This window comes from Equus przewalskii, chromosome 3 (genome assembly GCF_037783145.1).
Source record: "Equus przewalskii isolate Varuska chromosome 3, EquPr2, whole genome shotgun sequence".
Taxonomy (NCBI): Eukaryota; Metazoa; Chordata; class Mammalia; order Perissodactyla; family Equidae; genus Equus; species Equus przewalskii.
This window is the reverse complement of record NC_091833.1, coordinates 5,619,558-5,642,334: the sequence shown is the minus strand read 5'-3', so window position 1 is coordinate 5,642,334 and position 22,777 is coordinate 5,619,558. Positions and strand designations below refer to the sequence as shown.

The 22,777-nt window shown below is 34.6% G+C and overlaps 1 protein-coding gene across 7 annotated transcripts in view; it reads right to left on the bottom strand.

Moving 5' to 3' along the window:
* CHD9 (chromodomain helicase DNA binding protein 9) overlaps positions 1-22,777 on the bottom strand; it is a 230,703-nt gene that overhangs the window by 151,548 nt on the left and 56,378 nt on the right. The window contains exons 4-5 of one of the 7 annotated variants that reach the window (XM_070613641.1): positions 16,497-16,579; positions 6,162-6,365 (exon numbers count right to left, since the gene is read on the bottom strand). The exons of the other annotated variants lie outside the window; for them this stretch is intronic. The gene's annotated coding sequence lies outside the window, so the exon portion shown is untranslated. The remainder of the gene's footprint in view (positions 1-6,161; positions 6,366-16,496; positions 16,580-22,777) is intronic. 7 annotated transcript variants of the gene reach the window in all.

The following is a 22,777-nucleotide window of genomic DNA, read 5'->3' as shown; positions in this document are numbered from 1 at the left end:
TCTTGCTCATCTGCCATGTCAAATCAGCTTTCCTGACAGCCAACTGACTTAGATATGTGTGTAGCAAAAGCAACCACTTTCCTATTAAGTTATATTCATTATTCTGTCCCTAAGTGCCCCCCATTAAATCATTTGGAATATACAGAATGCTTATTATATTTATTAAACTGTGTAAATAAACGTGTACTGACAATCAAGCTGAGGCAAAAACAAACAGTAACTTGAGCTAAGCAATAGTCTTATGATAGTCTCAAGAGAAAAAAATGATCATATATATGTATACGTATATATACACACACAGATATACACTATTTGTGTATAGAAAGGATCTAATAGGTTACTTGCTAATATGAAATAGCTGGCCAATTTTGTTCTGGGCTTGTATCATTCCAAACATTTTTAACAAAGGTAATTTATGGTTCTGCCCCCACTGTCTTGCATAGAGAATCACAAATGGAAGTTCTTACTCCTTTACATAATAGTTTATTCAAAAATTAGCAAAGGCCTAAGAAACTTTCCTGGAACTTCTATTTTGGGAGGTCCATTTCAGGAAATGTAAATTTCCTAAACAAAATGTCTGCTCACTATTTAAATGTAGAAATACTTTCAAAAAATTCTGAGAAATAAAAACTACCAAAATCTGTATTAATTTTACCTAGAAAGTGACTTATCAATCACAATGGTAACTAAGTGCTTTAATAAATATATTATTTTAGAAAAAGTAAAATATGGAAAAAAATTATTTTTCCAGATTTTATAATTGTTTGAGACTGAGCAAACAGAGGGCTATGTGGTCCAAACTGAACAAAGCGTAAGCCAAAAAATAAGGTAGGTTAAATCACTTCTCTGGAACATATCCTATATTTAACTTCAGACTCTCGACTGGGGAACAATCTACAATTGACAAAATACTCACTTAATTTCCTCTTTAAGACCTATTGCTTTAATTCATTCTAGTAAATGCCTGTACCATTTTCCAACTTTATAAAAACATCACATCAGTCTAACTGCAACTTAAGCAAGTATTTATCGACTATCCATTACATCCAAAGCAACTCTGTAGAAACTACAAAAGTCCCTGCCCTCAGAAGTTCAGAATCTAAACAGGGGAGGAGGCAGATAATGGCCTAAGAAAAGCACATCATATACTGAATAAAATATGGTAAACATGGCTTAAGACGCACAAGTTCATCTGGAAGGTCATGTATAAAGAGAAGACAGCATACTTGGCAAGTTATTCAGGAAAAGCTTCTTGGAACAGTTAGCCTTTGAGGGGGGTCTTATAAATGAACTGGAAGGGGAGGCCATGCAAAGAATTTAGGAATAAAGAAATGACAGCAAGGAAGTACGAATATATAGGGAACATTATGACCACTGCAGAGGGTATACAAAGGGAGAAAAGTGGAAAATAAAGGCAGAAATATAACTGGAGCACTGCTGTAGAGGACCTTATCAATCAAGTACACTAAAATAATATATTCAGGTGACAGAATTCTTCTAAGGTTGAGACAAGTATTTAGAATCAAAATCAAATTGCTTCTCTATCTTCATTTCTACATTTATCTGATGCCAATCACATGATGATCACATAACATGGATTCAAATATCAATAGGAGAGAATCTCTATCTTTAAAAAATTTATAATCTAGAGAAGAAAACACAAATAGTGTGATGTATGTCTTAGCAGAGATGTATACAAAGCACTATATTATGGTAGCACAGATTAGATAGCCATTAATTATGTCCAGAAAAAATCAGGAAAGGCAGAGATTAGGTAACATTTGAACTGGGCCCTAAGAGTAAAAATAAGGTAACTGAATATAAACTTAATTCAGTGGTAAATTTACTTTCCTCAATGTCAAATAATTGCTTTTTCTCCAAGACATTTCTATATTCTCTAAATAGGTCTCTCAATACTTTTCTACTAAACAAATTACAGTAGTCCCCTCTTATCTGTAGGGGATACGTTCCAAGACCCCCAGAGGATGCCTAAAACTGCAGACAGTACCAAACCCTGTATATACTATGTTTTTTCCTAAACATACATACCTATGATAAAGTTTAATTTATAAGTTGGACACAGTAAGAGATTAACAACAATAATTAACAATAAAATAGAACAATTATAACAATATACTGTAATAAAAGTTACCAGAGATCTCAGGAACCTCAGCATACGATTTCTTTTCTTTTCTTATAAAGTCAAGAACTTTTACCTTTTTACTTAAAAGAAGCACTTTACGGCATACCAAATTGCCAGCATCACTACTCTTGTGCTTTGGAGCCATTATTATGGTAAAATAAAGTTTACGTGAACACAAGCACTGGGATACCTTGACGATTGATCTGATAACTGAGACAGGTACTAAGTGACTAATGGGCAGGCAGTATATACAGAGTGGATAAGCTGGACAAAGGGATGATTCACGTCTGGGTGGGACAGAGCTCACAGCATGAGATTTCATCACACTACTCAGAATGGTGCACAGTTTAAAACTTATAAACTGTTTATCTGGAATTTTTCATTTAATATTTTTGGATGGAGGTGGATTGAGGTTGACCACAGGTAAGTGAAATAGCAGAAAGGGAAACAGCAGAAAGCAAAACTGCAGATGAGGGGGGACTACTGCAGTCTTCTCAGTAAGTTCTACACAGTAATAGTTTTGTCCCATGTAACATGATGACAATCATCCTTACCAAATTATTCAGTTCTCTATTAGCCGTCTCTTCAACACTTCTATACAGTATTAAATTTGTGCTACATTAATTTTTACATTGTTTATGAGCTACTCACAGCTATTTGAAATTCATACTTGGAGAAAATTTGGCTTAGAATTCACCTCCTATAGAAGACCTCTCCTGACTCAACTTTCTGTCTAGTAACCTGTGCACACCACAAATAACATTGCATTGTAATAACATATTACATTATACATAACATATGTATAACATACACTAGACTGAATACTCTTGGAAAAGAGAAACACCTTTATCATCTTTGTATCCTGAGCATGTTGCCTAGCATAGTAGGCATGTAATAAGTTTTTGCTAAATCAATGAATGACTGCATAGGTATTAGAAAGAACATGATACTTAAATTAAAAAACAAAAAACAAAAAACTAGACCTGAGCCCTGGCTCTACCACCTTCTAGCTGTATGACCTTGAGATCACATACTTTTGTTTTCATCTATAAAAAACAAAATAACAGCACAAACTTTCTAACTACAGTCTTGTTTGCCTCAAAGGTGAATTACCAAGTGCTAAATAAAATTAAAATACTGTCTCTTCCGGTAAGCTGTAACCCCCATTAGGGTAGGAAACAGGTCTTTTACAATCCCCTCACTCTCTTACACTGTACATAAAACTTGCAAGAGCCAGAGGGAACACTAAAGAAATGCCCAGAAGTGAGGCAGGACATGGCATTTCAGAAACCACTCAATAACATAGCATGGCCAGAGAATACTACTAGCCAGATTAGAGATGTAGAGAGGCAAGCAGAGGTCAGATATTCAGGGCTTTTATTAGCCATGTTAAGAAATCTGGACTTTATCCTAGAGCCAACAGGGAGCTATTTCACTGATTAAAATTTCTTCTCTGGCTTAACACTTAACTAACGTTTTTACTGTGGTGAAATTATCATCACTGGTAGCTATTAACATTTGAAATTATTTTTAGATAGCAAATAGCAGCTCTTCCAATGACAGTGACCAAAACACTCATGCTGTACTCAGAAACATTTTTTCACATAAAGTGATAATGATAGGGGATATTAGTCATTTTAAAGAATATCCTTACTTGGAAAAATTAAAAGCTGGCAAACTTGAGTTCACCATTTCTTAGTTAAAAAAAATTGGTCTGTGGACTTCTAGAAACAACTCCTCTTAAGGCATTCAAACTACAATTGAATAACTGTTAAAAAGTTCTTTAATCAAGTCATTTTCCTCCAGCCTTCCTAGGCATCCACTTTCAGACTGTTTAAAATAAACCTTCAACTATTGGCCCCAAATTACTCATTTCCCTGGGGTTCCCACAGAGCTTCTAAGTACACGATTGGTAGATAGTAGAGAATTTGACTAGATTTACTAGCTTAATGCTAGTAAATTTAAGTGACAATATACTAGTACTAATAAATAAATTTTCCAGTAGTGTACCGCAGAATTTTTCTAGTCTCAGCCTGGCTGGTTCAGTATTTACTATCAGACTTAAATGAAGGTACAGAAAGATTGCTAACAGGTGGTTTTAAGTTGGAAGGTAGAATTAATTACAATAGTTAACAGAATCAAGATACAAAAGAATCTCAAGAGAATGGAGCTATAGATCAAATCTAACAATTTGTAACTATGGGGTACTGTTTCCAGTGCAGATACCCAACTGTACAAGTACATTCAGGTTGGAAATTGTATAGAGGCCAAGCAGGTGACATAAATGAGTGAAGCTAGCTAGGAGAGAACTATGGCTAGCTAAAAAGTACAAAGGGGCAGCTACTAGTTAGCTTCAGTTCATTGTTGCTTCTAATTTTTAAAGAGCTAGTAATCCATCCAGATGTCTTTGGGAAATTTCCTGATTTTTAAATGCTGAAAACTAATTCAAATTCTTTATCTACAATGCTCTTGGCTAGAAAACTCAATATCATAATATATGAACTCTACATATACTAATTTCTGAAATTAATGCAGTCTCAATAAAAATTCCAGTATTTTTTTTCAAAGGTAGACATGGTCTAAATAGACAAAAAGCAAAATCAGGAAAAGATCTGAAAGAAACAAACAACCAGGGAGAACTAACCCTACCAAATATTAAAGCATAATAAAATCTTATCAAAACACTGTGGTATTAGCACATGAGAAGTTACACAGATACAATAGAAAGTAATTTAGTATCTCAAATTGGGGGGAATTGAACTATAAAATAAACAGGACAACTGGGTGGCCATTTGAAACAAAGAAAGTTAGATCCATATCTTGTTCTCAAACCAAGACAAATTGTAAACAAATAAAAGATATTAAATGTCAGAAATGAAAAGCCATGAAAGTATTGGAAGAAAACCTGGATGGGGCAATCCTGAGAAAAAATCCTGGACTGCAAAATATACTACAAAACTATAGCAATCAAAACAGTATGGTACTGGCACAAAAACAGACACACAGATCAATGGAACAGAATCGAAAGTCCAGAAATAAAACCACACATCTACAGCCAGTTAATCTTTGACAAAGGAACCGAGAACATACAATGAAGAAAGAAAAGTCTCTTCAATAAATGATGCTGGGAAAACTGGACAGCTACATGCAAAAGAATGAAAGTAGACCATTATCTTGCACCATACACAAAAATTTAACTCAAAATGTATTAAAGACTTGAATCTAAGACCTGAAACCATAAAACTCCCAGAAGAAAACATAGGCAGTACACTCTTTGACACTGATCTCAGCAGTACCTTTTCAAATACCATGTCTACCCAGGCAAGGGAAACAAAAGAAAAAATTAACAAATTAGACATCAGACTAAAGAGCTTCTGCAAGGCAAAGGAAACCACGAACAAAACAAAAAGATAATCCATCAGCTGGGAGAAAATATTTGTAAGTCATATGTCCAACAAGGAGTTAATTTCCCAAATATATACAGAACTCATACAACTCAACAACAAAAAAACCTGATCAAAAAATGGGCAGAGAATACGAACAGACATTTCTCCAAAGAACACTTACAGATGGCCAACAAACACATGACAAGATGTTCAACATCAGTCATTATTAGGGAAATGCAAATCAAAACTACAAGATACTACCTTACACCTGTCAGAATGGCTATAATTACCAAGACAAAAAATAACAAATGTTGCAGAGGATGTGGAGAAAAGGGAACCCTCATACACTGCTGGTGGGAACACAAACTGGTGCAGCCACTATGGAACATACAGTATGGAGATTTCTCAAAAAATTAAAAATAGAAATACCATACGATCCAGCTATGCCATTACTGAGTATTTATCGAAAGATCTTGAAATCAACAATTCAAAGAGTACTTTAGTTTCTACTCATGGAACAAAATTCAGATGTCGTTAAAGATCCATTAATAGATTACATAAATTAAATAACTTTATGGAAAGATTCATAAATTAGATTATTAAAAGAAAAATAGCCAACTGAGAATTATCACCTGCAACTCACTCACTGATGAAGTGCTCATTTCTTAATACATCAAGATTTCCTGGGTCCGGCCCCACGGCCAAGTGATTAAGTTCAGGTGCTCCACTTCGGCAGGCCGGGGTTCACTGGCTCTGATCCTGGGTGCAGACCTAGCACCACTCATCAAGCCATGCTGAGGTGGCATCCCACATAGCAAAACTAGAAGGACCTACAACTAGAATATACAATTATGTACAGGGGGGCTTTGGGGAGAAGAAGAAGAAAAAAACGATTTCCTATAAAGCAATAAGAAAAATACTAATAACCTAATAGAAAAATGGGTGAAGGATACAAACAGTCAGTTCATATTCTCCTTCAAAATAAGAGAATGTAAATTAGAACCACACTCATGTACCGTTTTTCACCTGTCAGACTGAGAGAGATTCCAAAGTTTGACAACACATTTTGGTAAAGCTGTGGAAAAAACACTCTTATATACGGCAGGTGGAAGTCTAAAATGATAAAACCTCTAAAGAGAGAAATGTGCCAATATCCAGAAATATTTCAAGTGCACACCCTTTGAGCAAATTCCCTTCTAAAAATTTATTCTACAAATATGTTCATATATGAGTGAAATGGCAGATGCAGGGGTATTTATTAATTGAAGCATTATTTGCTCCAGCAAAAGACTGAATATAGCCTAGATGTCTAGACATCAATAGGATGCTGGTTAAACAAAATGTCATATCCACTTACGCTGGTCGCACCAAATCCAGGTATTATATTCAATCTTGAGTGTCTCACTTAAAGCAAAATATGGACAAAATGGGACATATTCACAGGACAGCAACCAGACTGGTGAAGTTATTTGAAACCACGCTTCTCAAAGTTTCTCCCCTCAGTTGTCTTCTCTTCTCACTCTAGAAAATATTTTCTCTAGATAAGCTCATTCTCTATCTTCTATATACTGACAATTGTTAAATTTTATGTCCAGCACCATCTTCCCAGATGCCTCCTGAACTTTTCCATAGGTATAAACTCAACAGATCCAAAACAAAACTAATTATCTTTCTTCTAAAATGTATCTTTCTCCTACATGCTTTATTTGGCTAATGGCATGGTAAAACTGACCTTCCTGCCTAAAGTATTTCCCCACTTTAATCTATCATGCATACTGTGATCAGAGTGAGTTTTGTAAAACACAGATTTGATCATGTCACTTACCAATAGAAACCTTTTGATAGTTCTCTAATGCTGACCATATAAATATCCAACTTGGAATACAAACCCTTCAAATTTGTCTCATCTCCAGTACCAGCCCCCCATCTCTCCACATCATCTACAACCTAATTGCACCAACCTTCTTGTTATCTTTCTAATATGTCCTATTGCTCATTTTCCATGCCATTACTCACGCTATCTGTAGGACCCCAAAGGCAGATCTACAATGATAGGGACTAGAAAACTATAGGGAAAATTACTTTGGCTCAATATAAGAAAGAAATTTGAAATAGTCAGAGCTATCCAAACAGAAAGACAATGAGTTCCTTGTTACTAAAGTTACATATTCAAATTTAAAACAGGCTAACCAAGACCTCAATAGAGATACTGTAAAGAAGAGTCCAGCAGCATATTGGTGACTGACTGGATAACACTTTAAGTCCCTTCTGATCTTGATATTTTATGAATTCTGGCATTTGAAAATACTTGGTTTTAACGCAGCACCCCAAAGTTACTTATTAGTGGGTTTCAACAAGCTTTGTAGTTATATAGATCAATCTAATCTATATCTTTAATTGATCTAAGAATTCCACAGTGTCTTCCTCAAAACTGAAGATGATATTAAATTACATGAAATTGCAAAAAAATTTAGGAATACGTCAAAATAATCCTAATAAACTGAGGCGAAAATCACCCTATAAAAAAAATAAGATGAAATGAATACTAGGAAGGTTAAGTTCAAGCTTATAAAAACCTAGGTACTACAGCTGTCACTTCAATTACAGAATGGAAAATTGTTCACTAGGCAAAAATTAGACAGGAAAAAAACCCCAAAATAATAGCTAACCACAATCTAAACATGCACCCTCAACATAGCTTTAGGAGAGCAAATGTAGTAAAGCTATCAGAAAGAATATACTGTTTTATAATGATAAGATTACACTGTATTATATATTATGTGCCAGAAAATACTCCTGTTATATCAGTTAGATGATTACTAAGGTTTTCATGTAAGCAAAAATGAAAAGGTTATGATAGAAAAAATGGGCAACATCATTGAAATTAAAAATTTTTGCACTTCAAAGGACACCATCAAGAAAGTGAAAAGACAACCATGGGAAAAATGGGAGAATGAGATAAATGAGGTGACAATGGGAGAAAAATTTTGCAAATCGTATATCTGATAAGGGACTTGTATCTAGAATATATAAAAAATTCCTAAAAGTTAATAGTAGACAAATAACCCAATTAAAAAGTGGGCAAAGGATCTAACTAACATTTGTCCAAGGAAGATATACAAATGGCCAATAAGCACATGAAAAGATGCTCAACATCATTAGTCATCAAGGAAATGCAAATCAAAACCATAATGAGATACCACTTCACACCCACTAGGATAAGGGGGAAAAAACCAAAACAAAACAGAAAATAACAAGTGTTAGTGAGAATGTAGAGAAGCTGAAACTCTCATACACTGCTGCTGGGAATGCACACTTTGAAAAACAATCTGGTAGTTCCTCAAATGGTTAAACCTAGAATTACTATACGATCCAGCAACTCCACTCCTAGGTATATACCCAAAGGAATTGAAAGCAGGGGCTCAAACAGATATTTACAAACCAATGTTCACTGCAGCATTAATCACAATTGCCAAAAAGAGGAAACAACCTAAATGTCCAACAACTGATGAATGGGTAAAAAAAATGTGGTACATCAATCTAATGGAATATTATTTGGCACTAAAAAGAAATCAAGTACTGATACATGCTGAAAACGCAGATGAACTTTGAGAACATGCCAAGTGAAAAAAGCCAGTCACAAAGGACTACATATCATATGATTCCATTTATAAAAAATGTCAAGAACAGGCAGATCTAGAGAGACAGAAAGGAGATCAGTGGCTGCCAAGGAGTGATGAGACTGATGAGTGTTGGATAGTTATGCGGGTTCTTTTTGGGATAATAAAAATATTCTAAAGTTACTTGTGGTGATAGATATACAACTCTGTGAATATACTGAAAGCCACTGAATTATACACTTTGGGTGAATTATGTAGTATCTGAATTATATCTCAATAAAGCTATTTTACAAAGAAAAAAATTTAAGGGTAAAATTGTTTTGAGTCCTTTAATTTTCTGTTATATCTCTTAAATAAGGATGAAGATTATAGTGGTCAATTAAAATCTGATTCTCTTCAATGTAATTACCAACTAATTTTACTTGGAACTATTTGCAAGGTAGATTTTTCTGAGAAAAAATAAAGCAAGTGAATTTACTTTGAAAGATTTGACCAAGTTACAATGGAAGTCTGTTAGACATCTCAAATAAAGTATTTTATCTGTCCAATGCAACTCTGAAACTATGACAGTGTTAAAGTAAGCAAGTAATGATAATTGGGAAACTACACTTTTGTGAAATTTAAAATGAATAAGAACTCTAGAGTAAACATATTTTTTAAATGACTCAAGAAAAAATGCCTTTGAAAGTAAGCTATCATGATCCTTTTAAAACTTCAATGAAAAAGGGAAACTAAAATGATCCTTACTGACTCTGTCACAAATGATAAACGCTAGGGGAGGCGTACTCTCACCCACAAAGTTCCTCATTATTACAGACCTAAAGAAAATAAAAAGCAAAGAATTAGCAAAAAACCCTTGCCTAATCCTATACACTTAATATAATGATTGTTACAATAAATATTAAAATGCTTTCCACTCAAACACAACACGTTATTTTTATTATCATTAATAACAGTGATATTATTGAGGAAGACTGCTTTAGAATGTCACATGACAACTCAGAAAATATTAGTGAAAATCAGAATGTGAAATTTAGGATACTTAGAATTTTAATTTTTTTTAAAAGGTAGGAAGTCCAGAGACTTTTGAGTAATAAATATTAATTGAAAGGGAATAAATATTAAATTAGTATGGATTCCATATTGCTCCTCAATTATTTTTTGTGTGTGAGGAAGACTGGCCCTCAGCTAACATCCATTGACAGCCTTCCTCTTTTTGCTTGAGGAAGATGGTCCTAAGCCAACATCTGTGCCAATCTTCCTCCATTTTGTATGTGGGGCACCACCAGAGCATAGATTGATGAACGGTGTGTAGGTCCACACTTGGGATCTGAAACCGCAAACCCTGGACCGCCGAAGTGCAGCACACGAACTTAACCACTATACCACTGGGACAGCCCCTGTGCATTGATTATTTAGAACTGACCCTTTAAAAGGTAATAGGGACTGATAAGTTCTGTATTCATTATGAATTAAAGTAGGCAAGCAACTGTACTCCTCTCATCCAAGTTTTGGTATCATTTCTATATCTACTTTTCTCTCCTCTTCTGTAGACCTTTCCCGAGAAGATATGAAGATACAGATACTCACATACCAGAATAACAATTTCCTACCCTCAGCTGAAGTATTTCTGACCAACTTCCCAACCACATCACAAAGAAATTTGGAAATCATAAAAGACATAACTTTTTTTCAATTTCCTCCCACTGCTTTAGATTTTTTTAAGTTGAAAAATGTTTGGTTCTTATAACAAGACAAAGCAGTAAAAAGTTAATACTCTCTTTCCTCCACCTTCCTTTCCCACTCCCACCTGCTCAAGGACACTGCAACAGTCATTCTTGCTTTTCTCTCCTGAGTCATCAATTTTTTCATTCTACTAGGTCATTCTCATAGACATACAAACAAGCTGTTATTATTACAGCATAGGAAATAACTAAAAAATATACAGAAAAGGAAAGAATAAAATCAAAATGGTACACTACAAAAAAATCAATTAAATATTTTAAAAAGTCAGTAATGAATGGAGGAACAAAGAGTATGTAAGACATAAAAAAATCAAATAGCAAAATGATAGAAATAAGTTTTTGCCTTATCAGTAATTACTTTGAATGTAAATGAATTAAATTCTCAAATTAAAAAGAAGATATTGGCAGGATGGATAAAAACAAAAACATGATCCATCTATATGCTGTCTACAAGAGACTCACTTTAAATACAAAGCCACAATCAGGTTGAAAGGATGAAAAAAGATATCCTATACAAATAATAACCAAAAGAGCTGGCGTGGCTATATTATTATCAAACAAAACAGATTTAAGTCAAAAAAGGTTACAAAAAACAAAGAACATTATATATTGATAAAACATTCAATCCATCAAGAATATGTAATAATTATAAACATATATGAACCTAACAATAGAGCCACAAAATTTATGCAGCAAAAATACACAAAATTGAAGGAAGAAATAGTGCTAAAGTAATAGGTGGAGACTTCAATAGCCCATATTCAATAATGGATAGAACAACCATACAGAAAACTAACAAGGAAGTAGAGGATCTGAACACTATAAACCAATTAGACCTAAAACACATATATAGAACACTCTACCCAACAACAGCACAATACACAGTCTTCTCAAGTGCACATGAAACATTCCCCAGGACAGACCATATAGTAGGCCACAAAACAATTTTTGATAAATTTTAAAAGACTGAAAATATACAAAGTATCTTTCTGATCCCAATGGAATAAATCTGGAAATCAATAAGAAGGAAAACTGGAAAACTCACATATATATGGATATTAAACAACACACTCTTAAATAAGCAATGAGTCAAAGTAAAAATAAGAGAAATTAGAAAATACTTTCAGATAAATAAAAATGATAACACAACATAGTGAAACTTATAAATTGCAGCAAAAGCAATGCTCCAATGGAAATTTATACCCGTAAACAACTACATTAAAAAAGAAGGATCTCAGGAGCCAGCCCTGTGGCTGAGCAGTTAAGTTCGCACTCTCCAATTCAGCAGCCCAGGGTTCGTTGGTTCGGATCCTGGGTGTGGACCTACACACCACTCATCAGGTCTTGCTGTGGCAGCATCCTATATAGAAGAACTAGAATGACTTACAACTAGGACATACAACTATGTACTGGGGCTTTGGGGACAAAAAAAAAAGGAAGATTGGCAAGAGATGTCAGCTCAGGGCCAGTCTTCCTAACCAAAAAAAAAAAAAAAAAAAGGAAAGATCCCAAACTGATAACCTAACTGTACACCTAAAGGATATATAAAAGAAGAGTAAACTAAAACCAAAGGTAGCAGAAGGAAAGAAGTAATAAAAATTAGAGTTAAGGTAAATGAAATAGAGAAGGGAAAAGCAGTAGAGAAAAAACAATGAAATCTAACATTAGTTCTTTGAAAGATCAAGAAAACTGACAAAGCTTAGCCGAACTGGCTAAGAAAAGAGAGAGAAGATCCAAATTACTAAAAACAGAAACCAAAAAGAGGATATTAATACAGAGTCTATAAAAATAAACAGGATTATAAAATAATGTATGAACAATTGTACACGAACAAATTGGATAACCTAGATGAAATGGACAAATTATGTGTCAAACTACCAAAACTCACTCAAGAAGAAATAGAAAATCTAAATAGATCCATAACAAGTAATGAGATTGAATCTGTAATCAAAAATCTCCCAACAAGAAAAGCCTATGGCCAAAAAGCTTTAATGGTGAATTCTACCAAATATTTAAAGAACTGATACCAATTCTTCTCAAATTCTTCCACAAATGTGAAAAGGTGGGAACACTGTCTAACTCATTCTGTGAGGCCAACATTACCCTGATACTGAAGCCAAAGACATTAGAAGAAAAACAAAAAACAACAAAAAAACCCCACTAAAGATATCCCTTATAGGGGCTGGCCTCATGACCAACTGCTTAAGTTCGTGCACTCCACTTCAGTGGCCCAAGGTTTCGCTGGTTGGGATCCTGGGCACAGGCCTAGCAGCACTCATTAGGCCACACTGAGGTGGTGTCCCACACAGCAGAACTAAAAGGACCTACAAGTAGAATACAGAACTATATACCGGTGGGCTTTGGAGGGGAGCAAGAAGGGGGAGGGGGAGAAGAAGAAGAAGAGAAAAAAACCACTGGCAACAGATGTTAGTGCAGGTACTAATCTTTAAAAAAAAAAAAAAAGATATCCCTTATGAATATAGATGAAAAACTCAATAGCAAACCAAATCCAGCAGCATATTATACACATACACATATATATACAACATACTACACACTATGACCAAGTGGGACTTATCCTAGGCATGCAAAGGTAATTCAACATACAAAAGTCAATGTAATACATCATATTAATAGAATGAGGGAAAAGGCACATCATCATCTCCGTTGACACAGGAAAGCATTTGACAAAATCTAACACCCTTCCTGATAAAAGCATTCAGTAAAACAGAAATAGAAGGAAACTTCCACAAAATGGTAAAGCCCATAATATGAACAACTACAACTAACATCACACTTAAAAGAATCAAAGCTTTTGCCCCAAGATCAAGAACAAGACAAGGATGCCCACTTTCACTACTTCTCTTCAAGATCTAAGAAGATCTAACCAGAGAAAACAGGCAAAAAAGTAAAATAAAAGGCATCCAACTTGGAAAGGAAAAAGTACAGCTATCTCTATTCACAGATAACATAATCTTATAGAAAACTATAAATAACACACACACACACAGTTAGAGCTAATAAACAAATTCAGCAAAATTACAGGATACAAATCTATGCAGAAAAATTAGTTGTATTTCTAGAAGATAGCAGTCAACATTCCAAAAAAGAAATTAAGAAAACAATTCCATTTACAATAGCCTTAAAAAGAATAAAATACTTAAGTATAAATTTAAGGAAGAACATAACAAGATATAGACACTGAAGACTACAAAACATTGTTGAAAGGAATTAGAGTACATCTAAACAAACGGAAAGACATCCTATTTACTAACTGAAAGACTTAATATTGTTAAGATGATAACACTACCTAAAGTGATCTACAGATTCAATGCAATTCCTATCACAATTCCAATGACTTTTTTGCAGAATTGGAAAAATTTATCCTGAAATTCATATGGAATTTCAAGAGACTAAGAATAGCCAAAACAATCCTGAAAAAGAAGAACAAAGTTGGAAGACTCATCCACAGAAAGACAACCCACAGAATGGGAGAAAATACACGCAAATAAATATCTGATAAAGGTTTCATATTCAGACTTTATAAAGAACTCCTACAACTCAATACTACAAAGACAAACAACCCAACTGAAAAATGGATAGGGGCCAGCCCCAGTGGCCTACTGGTTAAGTTCAGAGCACTCTACTTTGGCAGCCTGGGTTCAGTTCTTGCACATAGACCTACACCAATTGTCTGTCACTGGCCATGTTGTGGTGGTGGCTCACATACAAAAAGAGGAAGAAGGTTGGCAACAGATGTTAGCTCAGGGTGAATCTTCCTCAGCAAAAAAAAAAAAAAAAAAAAGACAAAGGACTTCAATAGACATTTCTCCAAATGATATAGGAATGGCCAATAAACACATGAAAAGATACTCAATGTCAGTCATTAGAGGAATACAAATCAAAATCAAAAGAGGAAAATATTGTATGACTCCTCTTACATGAAATATCTAGAATAGGCAAATTCACAGAGACAGAATGGTAAGAGGTGACCAGGGGCTGGGAAGAGGTGAAAGTAGGGAGTTATTTCTTAATGAGTACAGAGTTTCTGTTTGGGATGATGAAAAAATATGGAAATAGATGGTGGTGATGAATGCAAAACATTGTGCAAATTTGAAACCCTGTACCCATTAAACAACTCCCTATTTCTGCCTCCCCCTAGCCCATGGTAACCACCATTCTACTGTTTCTAAAAATTTGACTACTTTAGATACCTCATATAAGTAGAATCATACAGCAGTTGTTTTTTGTGACTGGCTTATTTCACTTAGCATAATATCCTCAAGGTTCATCCTTGTTGTTGCATATGTCAGAATTTCCTTCTCTTTTTTACAGCTGAATAATACTCCGCTGTTTGTTTATTGTGGCCCACTTAAAATTTTTTCAGCATTTTTCAACTTCTTTTTGAACAAGAAACATGATATGCTATAGAATCTACCCTTTGGTAGTATCCTTAGCTATTTTATGGGAAGTAGAGTAAAAGATGTATGGACAGCATATTCCAAACTGTGACCCAATTAACTGCTTAGAAAACAACAGTACTCTGAAAATAATTCCTTAATATGGACATTAATATGTATCTCTGCTTAACTTACTTAATATTTACAAAACAGACATTTTCAAAGTAGGCTAAAAGGATTCAAAAGAGAAATTTCATTACCCAAAATTATAGACTAAACCTATTAGTATTATTTGTCTTCCCCCTATCAGGAGACCAAAAATTCTAATTTCTGGTACTAACTAAATGTGTGACAACATATTAACCCTCTGGCCCTCAGTTTTCTCATCAATGACAAGTATGGATTGGATACTTGTGAAGGTGTCTCATAACTCAACTTTCTGTATTTTGGTTTATTTTCTATTCATATATTCACAAATGTTTCAAAACTCTATAGACTTCCAAGAAAGGAATTAAAAAACAAATACCTACCCCAACCAAACTAGAGATAAAAATTCCATTAGGGAAAAAAACCTTAAAATCCTCACAAGGAATAAATGCAAGAAAAATATAAAGTAGTGAGCTCCATATAATAAACTAAAAACTTATTTGAGATTTAACTTTAAAAATACTTTTTAATTAGAACAAATCATGCTTTTTTCCTCTTGATGAAATCAACTATAACATTCTACACCTAAAATTCCCCCAAAAAATTATGTTAAAGAAGGTCACTATGTTATTTGTAGGAGTATCACTGTCTTCATTTATTAATTTCTCAAGCTAACATGACCTTAACATATAACAACATGAGTCCTAGCAAAAATCAGAACCTAACAGAAAAATAAAACAATTAGTAATAGTCATCCAAAAGGACATCCTTCCAAATTATTTCCAATAGCTAATTAACAAATCCTTAGTTGTTTTATTAATGTACAATATACAAAATCATTACAGAAATCCATATGGTAAGTGGCTTTAATGTCATGTATTCCAATCTCTGCATTTGTTTACACAACTCTATTAAATCCCACCTTCAGCTCTACCAATCCTTGATCTGTTTTGGATTAACCTAACTGTATTACGTATATACGCAACTATTTAATTATAAAATACACAGAAAAATATCTGGCAAATAAGAAGCTCCAGAGTGAGTTCAAATTTTACCTGCTTTCTCTAAGCTGTGTAACCTTGAGCGGTTCTTGGAACCTCTCAGTCTGTTTCCTCCTCTGACCATCTACATTGCAGGGCTGTGGAGAGTTCAGAAGAATACATTCAAAGTCCTAAAATATAGTAAGTGCTCAATAAATATATATTTCCCTCTCATTGACCTGCAGAACAAGGAATATAGATCAAGATTCTACACTGACTTGCTGAAAAACTACTAACACCAAACCTGTTATATCTGATTGTACTTAGTTTCCAACTCATTTTTAAAATATTTATACTAATCAACAGTATGATCGTATGCCTAAACTTATCTTGGCCCTCCCAACATATATACTTGTTCATTTTATTCCCTTGCTAAAGATATCAATGCCTCTTCACCCTTATTTGCTTCCATTCCCCCATAAGTAATCCCTGTTTAAACCACGTTGAAATGTTGCCTGAGTTCACCAAACTTTGTCACATCTCCATTAATATGTACAGGAAGTTCTCTATGCCAATAACATCGCTCCCCACCACCCACTTTCCTCCATTTGATAAAGTAATGTCTTTGAGATTAAACTCAAGCTCTAACACCTCTAGGAAGCCTTATACATACATATGTACACAAACACACAGCCCTCAAAATGTTAAGCACTCATTTTTGTATTCCATACCTAATACACTGTATTATCATTCTTGGTCTACTTGCTTATCTTTCCTACTAAACAAGATGAGTGCAGAGATTGGTTCTTAGTCAACTTTGTATCTCTAACATCTACAAGCATAATGTCACATAGTAAATACTCAAATGCTTTCAAGAATTCAATAATATCATAATACAAAACAAAATGAAGCCTCTTGATCCTTAATATTACTCCAAAAGTTGAGATTGAAAAGCATCCTCTTAATAATATACCATTTTTATGACTTTAAGAATGCCCCAACTGAACTGTACACTTAAAAATGGTCAAAACAGTAAATTTTATGTTATGTATATTTTACCACACACACACACAAAAGAATGCCTCAGTGATCCAATTTAAAATTTAATTCCCAGTTATCCCTCAAAGAATCCTACTTTCATTGATAAGTCATTCTACAAGGGGAGGTATAGCATAGTAGTTCAAAGTATAGGCTCGGAAAATAGACTGGTACAGTTGGAATCCTGGCTTTATCACTTAGTAGGTATGAAATCTTAGGCAAATCACTTTTGAAGCTCAGTTTCTTAATTTGTAAAGTGGGGACTGCAACAGTACTGATCTCAGAACTCTTGCAAAATAACCATATAGAGCACCGTGTAAACAGTTTTCGAACTGTGCTCCTTGGACTGCTGGGTCATCTTTAGCCACTGAAAGGGAAGAGAGGGCTTTAGACTTCCTATTCCCCCATTTTCTCCCTAAAAAAGATTTTACCCTGAAAATTCTGCTCTTATTTTACAGATTGAGCTTTCAAGTAGGATTTTTCAACAAAACAAAGGATTCCTTGATATAAAAGAACTGAAAACCACTAATCTAAATAATACTCATCTAATGTTTATATTAACATCTCCCTCTGCAGATAGCTAATTATTAAAGTCAACTACTTACTTTGTTGGCATTCACACTTAATTTAGTTTTACTTTGCATCTCACAGAAAGGGAAATCTTTAAAACACAATCACATCTCTACTCTCGGTAAAAACTGATTGAGGATAACTAATTTTGGGCTGATACTGATAACAGATTACAAGTTTCCTAGTTGATACTGAGTAGGTCAAGTTGTTTAACTGAAGTAGTCCTGAACATCAATCATACTCATAACCAAATTAAATATAAATATATATATTCTAAAGCCAAATAAATTTCAATTAATGTAACCACGGGCCCTGTAGGACCAGTGCAACTGACCCCATCTTAACAACAGAGTAATTAAGCATGGCCGAGTGGTTAAGTTCGTGCGCTCTACTTTGGCGGCCCAGGGTTTCGTTGGTTTGAATCCTGGGCGCGGACATGGCACTCCTCATCAGGCCATGCTGAGGCGGCATCCCACATGCCACAACTAGAAGGACCCACAGCTAAAAATACACAACTATCTACCAGGGGGCTTTTGGGAGAAAAAAGAAAAATAAAATCTTTAAAAGAAAAAAAAAAGAGTTGTCTTTCAGGATCTGAGAGCCTGCCCTTGTCCAGTTCAGGCTGGTTGAAACCACCAACCCATCCAGTGGGCATGTGCAAATGCTGGATAAGTGACCCTTTTGATGTCAAAGGGCTTCAAACTCCAGCCTCAGACGATACTCACACCACCATTTTGTGAACACGTGTCCTACTAAGAGCCATGAAGCTTGACCATGCTTGCGCAGATTACCTCACTTCTCATCTCCAATCATCTATCTCTACAGATCAGACAGCCCTGCCCCTCAACCCATAAATTTTGCCCCAAGCCCTGGATCAGGGAGACAGATTTAAGAGCTGATGCCTCCTGTCTCCCTGCAGATGGATCTAGCAATAAAACTGTTCTCTTCCCAAAAGCTGATGCTGTAATAAGTGGTTTTTTTATGCACATCAGGTAGGAGAACCCTAATTCTGTGCAGTAACATTAGTATTAAAAACAGGAGATTGATTTAAATGCAGAATTTCCAAAGTTTGAAATACAATGGAAACTGAGACCCACGTTGATTATCACCATCTAACTTGCAGGGTTTAGAAATACATTCAAAGTTCCTAAAATATAGTAAGTGCTTAATAAATGTAGATTTCCCTCTCATACCTTTCACCTCTTTTCTGACTTCCCAAGAGCCTACAGTCAGTTCACACCCTCTCACGACTGTTAGGCTTCTCCAGACCTCTTCAGGTTCTTTTACTAATAATCTCCAATGCTGTCCTCTCATCTCCTTCAATACTCTGGTAATCTTTTTCACTCACTCAAATCCACCATACTGTATTAACCTCACCACTGTGATTTTTACCTCCAGGCCTCAGGACAATTAAATGAACATTTCCTGAATATTTGTAACATTTATAATATTTATTATATGCCTGATACCTCATTAATACAAGGTTAATACTAACCTTTACCTTCAACAAGGTCCTTGCTTTTATTTAGAAATGTCTAAATTCATTACCTTCTAGACTAGCTCTTTGCAGTTATTTTATGTTTTCTCTCCTCAAGCCTTCAATCCTAACTTCCCCATTTTCACCGAAGGACAATTTTGCCTCATAGTCTTCCGAGGTTTTCCAGATGAAATTCACCAATCACTTTTTTTCAGAAGCATCTATCTGTCTTTGCATCTATCCCTTTTTCTTCTAGCTATTCTCAGAAGAGGAAGCATGACTCTTCTCCAAAAACAAATCTCACCTCTTAATACCAATCCATCTAGCCTTTCAAAGGGACTTAGACCCACACACACTCCATCTCTCCCAAGGATCTTTAATCATTCCCTTGCAATTGCCTGCTTCCCTTCTAACTTTAGGCATCAGCAGATTTCCCTTACCTTAACAGAAATGTACAAAGTCATCTTATTTCTATCCTTCCATTCAATGACAAATATTGAAAATAAGTGATCTACTGCCTCTATTTACCCATTTGGCTGTTAGCCTCTTGTACTCTAGTTCTGCCCCCATAAAATTACTGCAACTGTACTTTCAAAGACAACTAATAACCTCCTAGACAAACCCAAATGTTCTCTCAATCCTTGTCTTTGACCACTAAGAAACAATTGCCATCACTAACCAAACAGACAGCAGAAGCTAAACTCAACTGCTATCTTCTATATGAAGCCTCCAATTGTTTACGCATCCCCATCTATCATATACTATTTAGGGTTTCAGTGCTGAGAAGAACAAGGTCTACAATTTATTCATCTCAAGTGCCAACTACCACCCTGCTTGGCCCATAATAAAAGCTGTTTAAATGTTTTCTGAATTCCGTTCAATCAACCGTTCCGCCTTCTGGAACTTCTTAGCTTCTATGACAGCAGACTATCCTGGATTTTCTTTCCCATGGCTTTCCTTGTCTTTCTGATTGATATAAAGTAATTTAACAGATAGAAGCTTCTATGCAGTGATTTCATTTCCATCAAATCCACTTACTTAGCATTTCAAATTCAGTCAAATGTTGTGTTGACACATATTCCTTAACATAACCTCTAAAATGTGATTTCACATTCAAATCCTTGAGAAACTCAATTCCATTTTTTTTGGAATACTAAAAATTTAATTTTTTTTCTTACTACTGACATAACATAAAGACATAAAACCCAATTTCCCACTACTTTAATAAGACCATATAGCATCTCATTGCACTCCTTTAGGTCTGCCCAAAAACATACTAAGAAAGCAACAGATGGGTCCCTATTTATATAATGATGTGTATCCCTATGAGTAGCCCTGGGAACTTTGGTCATTTCTGACAGATTTCTATTCATCTCAGGAATAATATGTATCTTTATTATAATCTCGCTGCCTCATTCCCCAGGGCCCTATTTAAAAGTATCACGTACATTTCACCTACTACCTATCAAATTCGCTTGGACCAAAAGTTTTCTTTTCTTCCATTTCAAGAAGATTTAAGTTATAAATATGTATTTTTCATTCTTCCCAAACCATACCCCCAAATGGTACACTATCCATTCTATTTTAAAAAGCAAACATTTTTAAGGCTCAAGAAAAGACAGCGTCTCTTATTTGGCCATAACTTTGAAAATATAAAACTATGTTTTGCTCTAATCTGCTGTAATCCAACAGACACAAAACAAGCACTCATTTTTGGGCGAAAAATCTTTATATTTGCTGTTTCATATTCCTTTGTACTATGTCTCATTTAAGTAGAAATAACTATTCACTGTCAAATAGTCATTTTTGGAGATTAAAAAAAAAGAGCAAAAGACTTTTCAAACAGTGGTATTTTAATCAAACCATATAACTGAATACGGAGTAACTGGCATTCTTGTATACTGCTGAAAGGAGTGTAAACTGGAAAAACGTTTTTGGAAAACTATACAGCATTATTGCTAAAGTTGAACATATGTATACCTATGACCAGCTTTTCCACTTCTAGAAATATATACTCCACAGGAATGTCTGCACATATGCACCAAAAGACATGCATAGGGATGTTCATATCAGTATTATGCATAACAGCCTAAAACTGAAAACATGTCCATCATACATCAGAATCAACAGCATTGAGAATGAATGAATTATTCCTGCATGGAAAAACACAGATTAGTCTCAGACATAATATTAAGCAAAAGAATATGTACTATATGATTCCATTTACATAAAGTTCAAAACCAGGCAAAGCTACTCTCTGGTTTTGGAAGTCAGCATAATGGTTACCTCTGGGAAGGCTGAATGGGAATGATAATTGAAAGGGAGTATGGGGGGAGCTTCTGGGGTGCCAGTAACAATAACATTCTATTCTTTGACCTGGGTGGTAGTTTCAGAGACGAGTTTACTTTGTAATAAGTCATACACAGCTACATACTTAAAATTTATACACTTTTCTGAATGTCCCTAGTAACTTGAAAATTTTTTTAAAAACCTAAATGGAACAAGATGAACCATAAGTATGTATTTATAAATCACCATTTAGAGTATATATCATTCAAAAAAACATTGGTAAACAAATATAGGATGGTCTCTGACAGGACTTCAGTAAACTCTGTATACTACTGATTTCAATGCATGTTCACCAAAGCAGAACTAATTCTTCTATCTGGATATACAGTGAACTCACTAAATTATGCAATCTCTGAAATAAAATATTCCCTAAGACTAGAAACCTCAGGCAACTTAGTTTCTCTGTACATCAGTTTCTTCATCTATAAAACAGATTAAATATGCACCAAATCTAGAATCTTAAATTCTAAATTTCTTTTAGGTAAAGCTGCTCAGTTCCTGGAATGGAGGAAAAAATTTTAATGAATAAATATTTAATTGTCTTTTTCAAGATAAACACTGCAAAGATGATATGACCAAAATATACATTGAATTCTAGTCAGTTAATTCCATGAAAAAAGGAATAATTTTTGCTTTACTCAAACTGTGATAAATCACATTTTAAGATAAAATAAACTTTATGCAAAATATATGAAGCCAAACCATTATCCTAACCATTTTTTCCTTCTTCTTATAGAAGAACTAAGAAGATACATTCACAGTTATCTTTCAGAAGCACAGCCGTTGATTTCCAACAGAGTAAAATTTAATATACTTTATACTGCTGCTGCTTAGTCAGGAAAACTAAACTGGAATGATCACTGGACAAGAAAAATAATTTTTTTTTCAGATTTCAAACTATGTCCCCTTGTAGCAACAACAT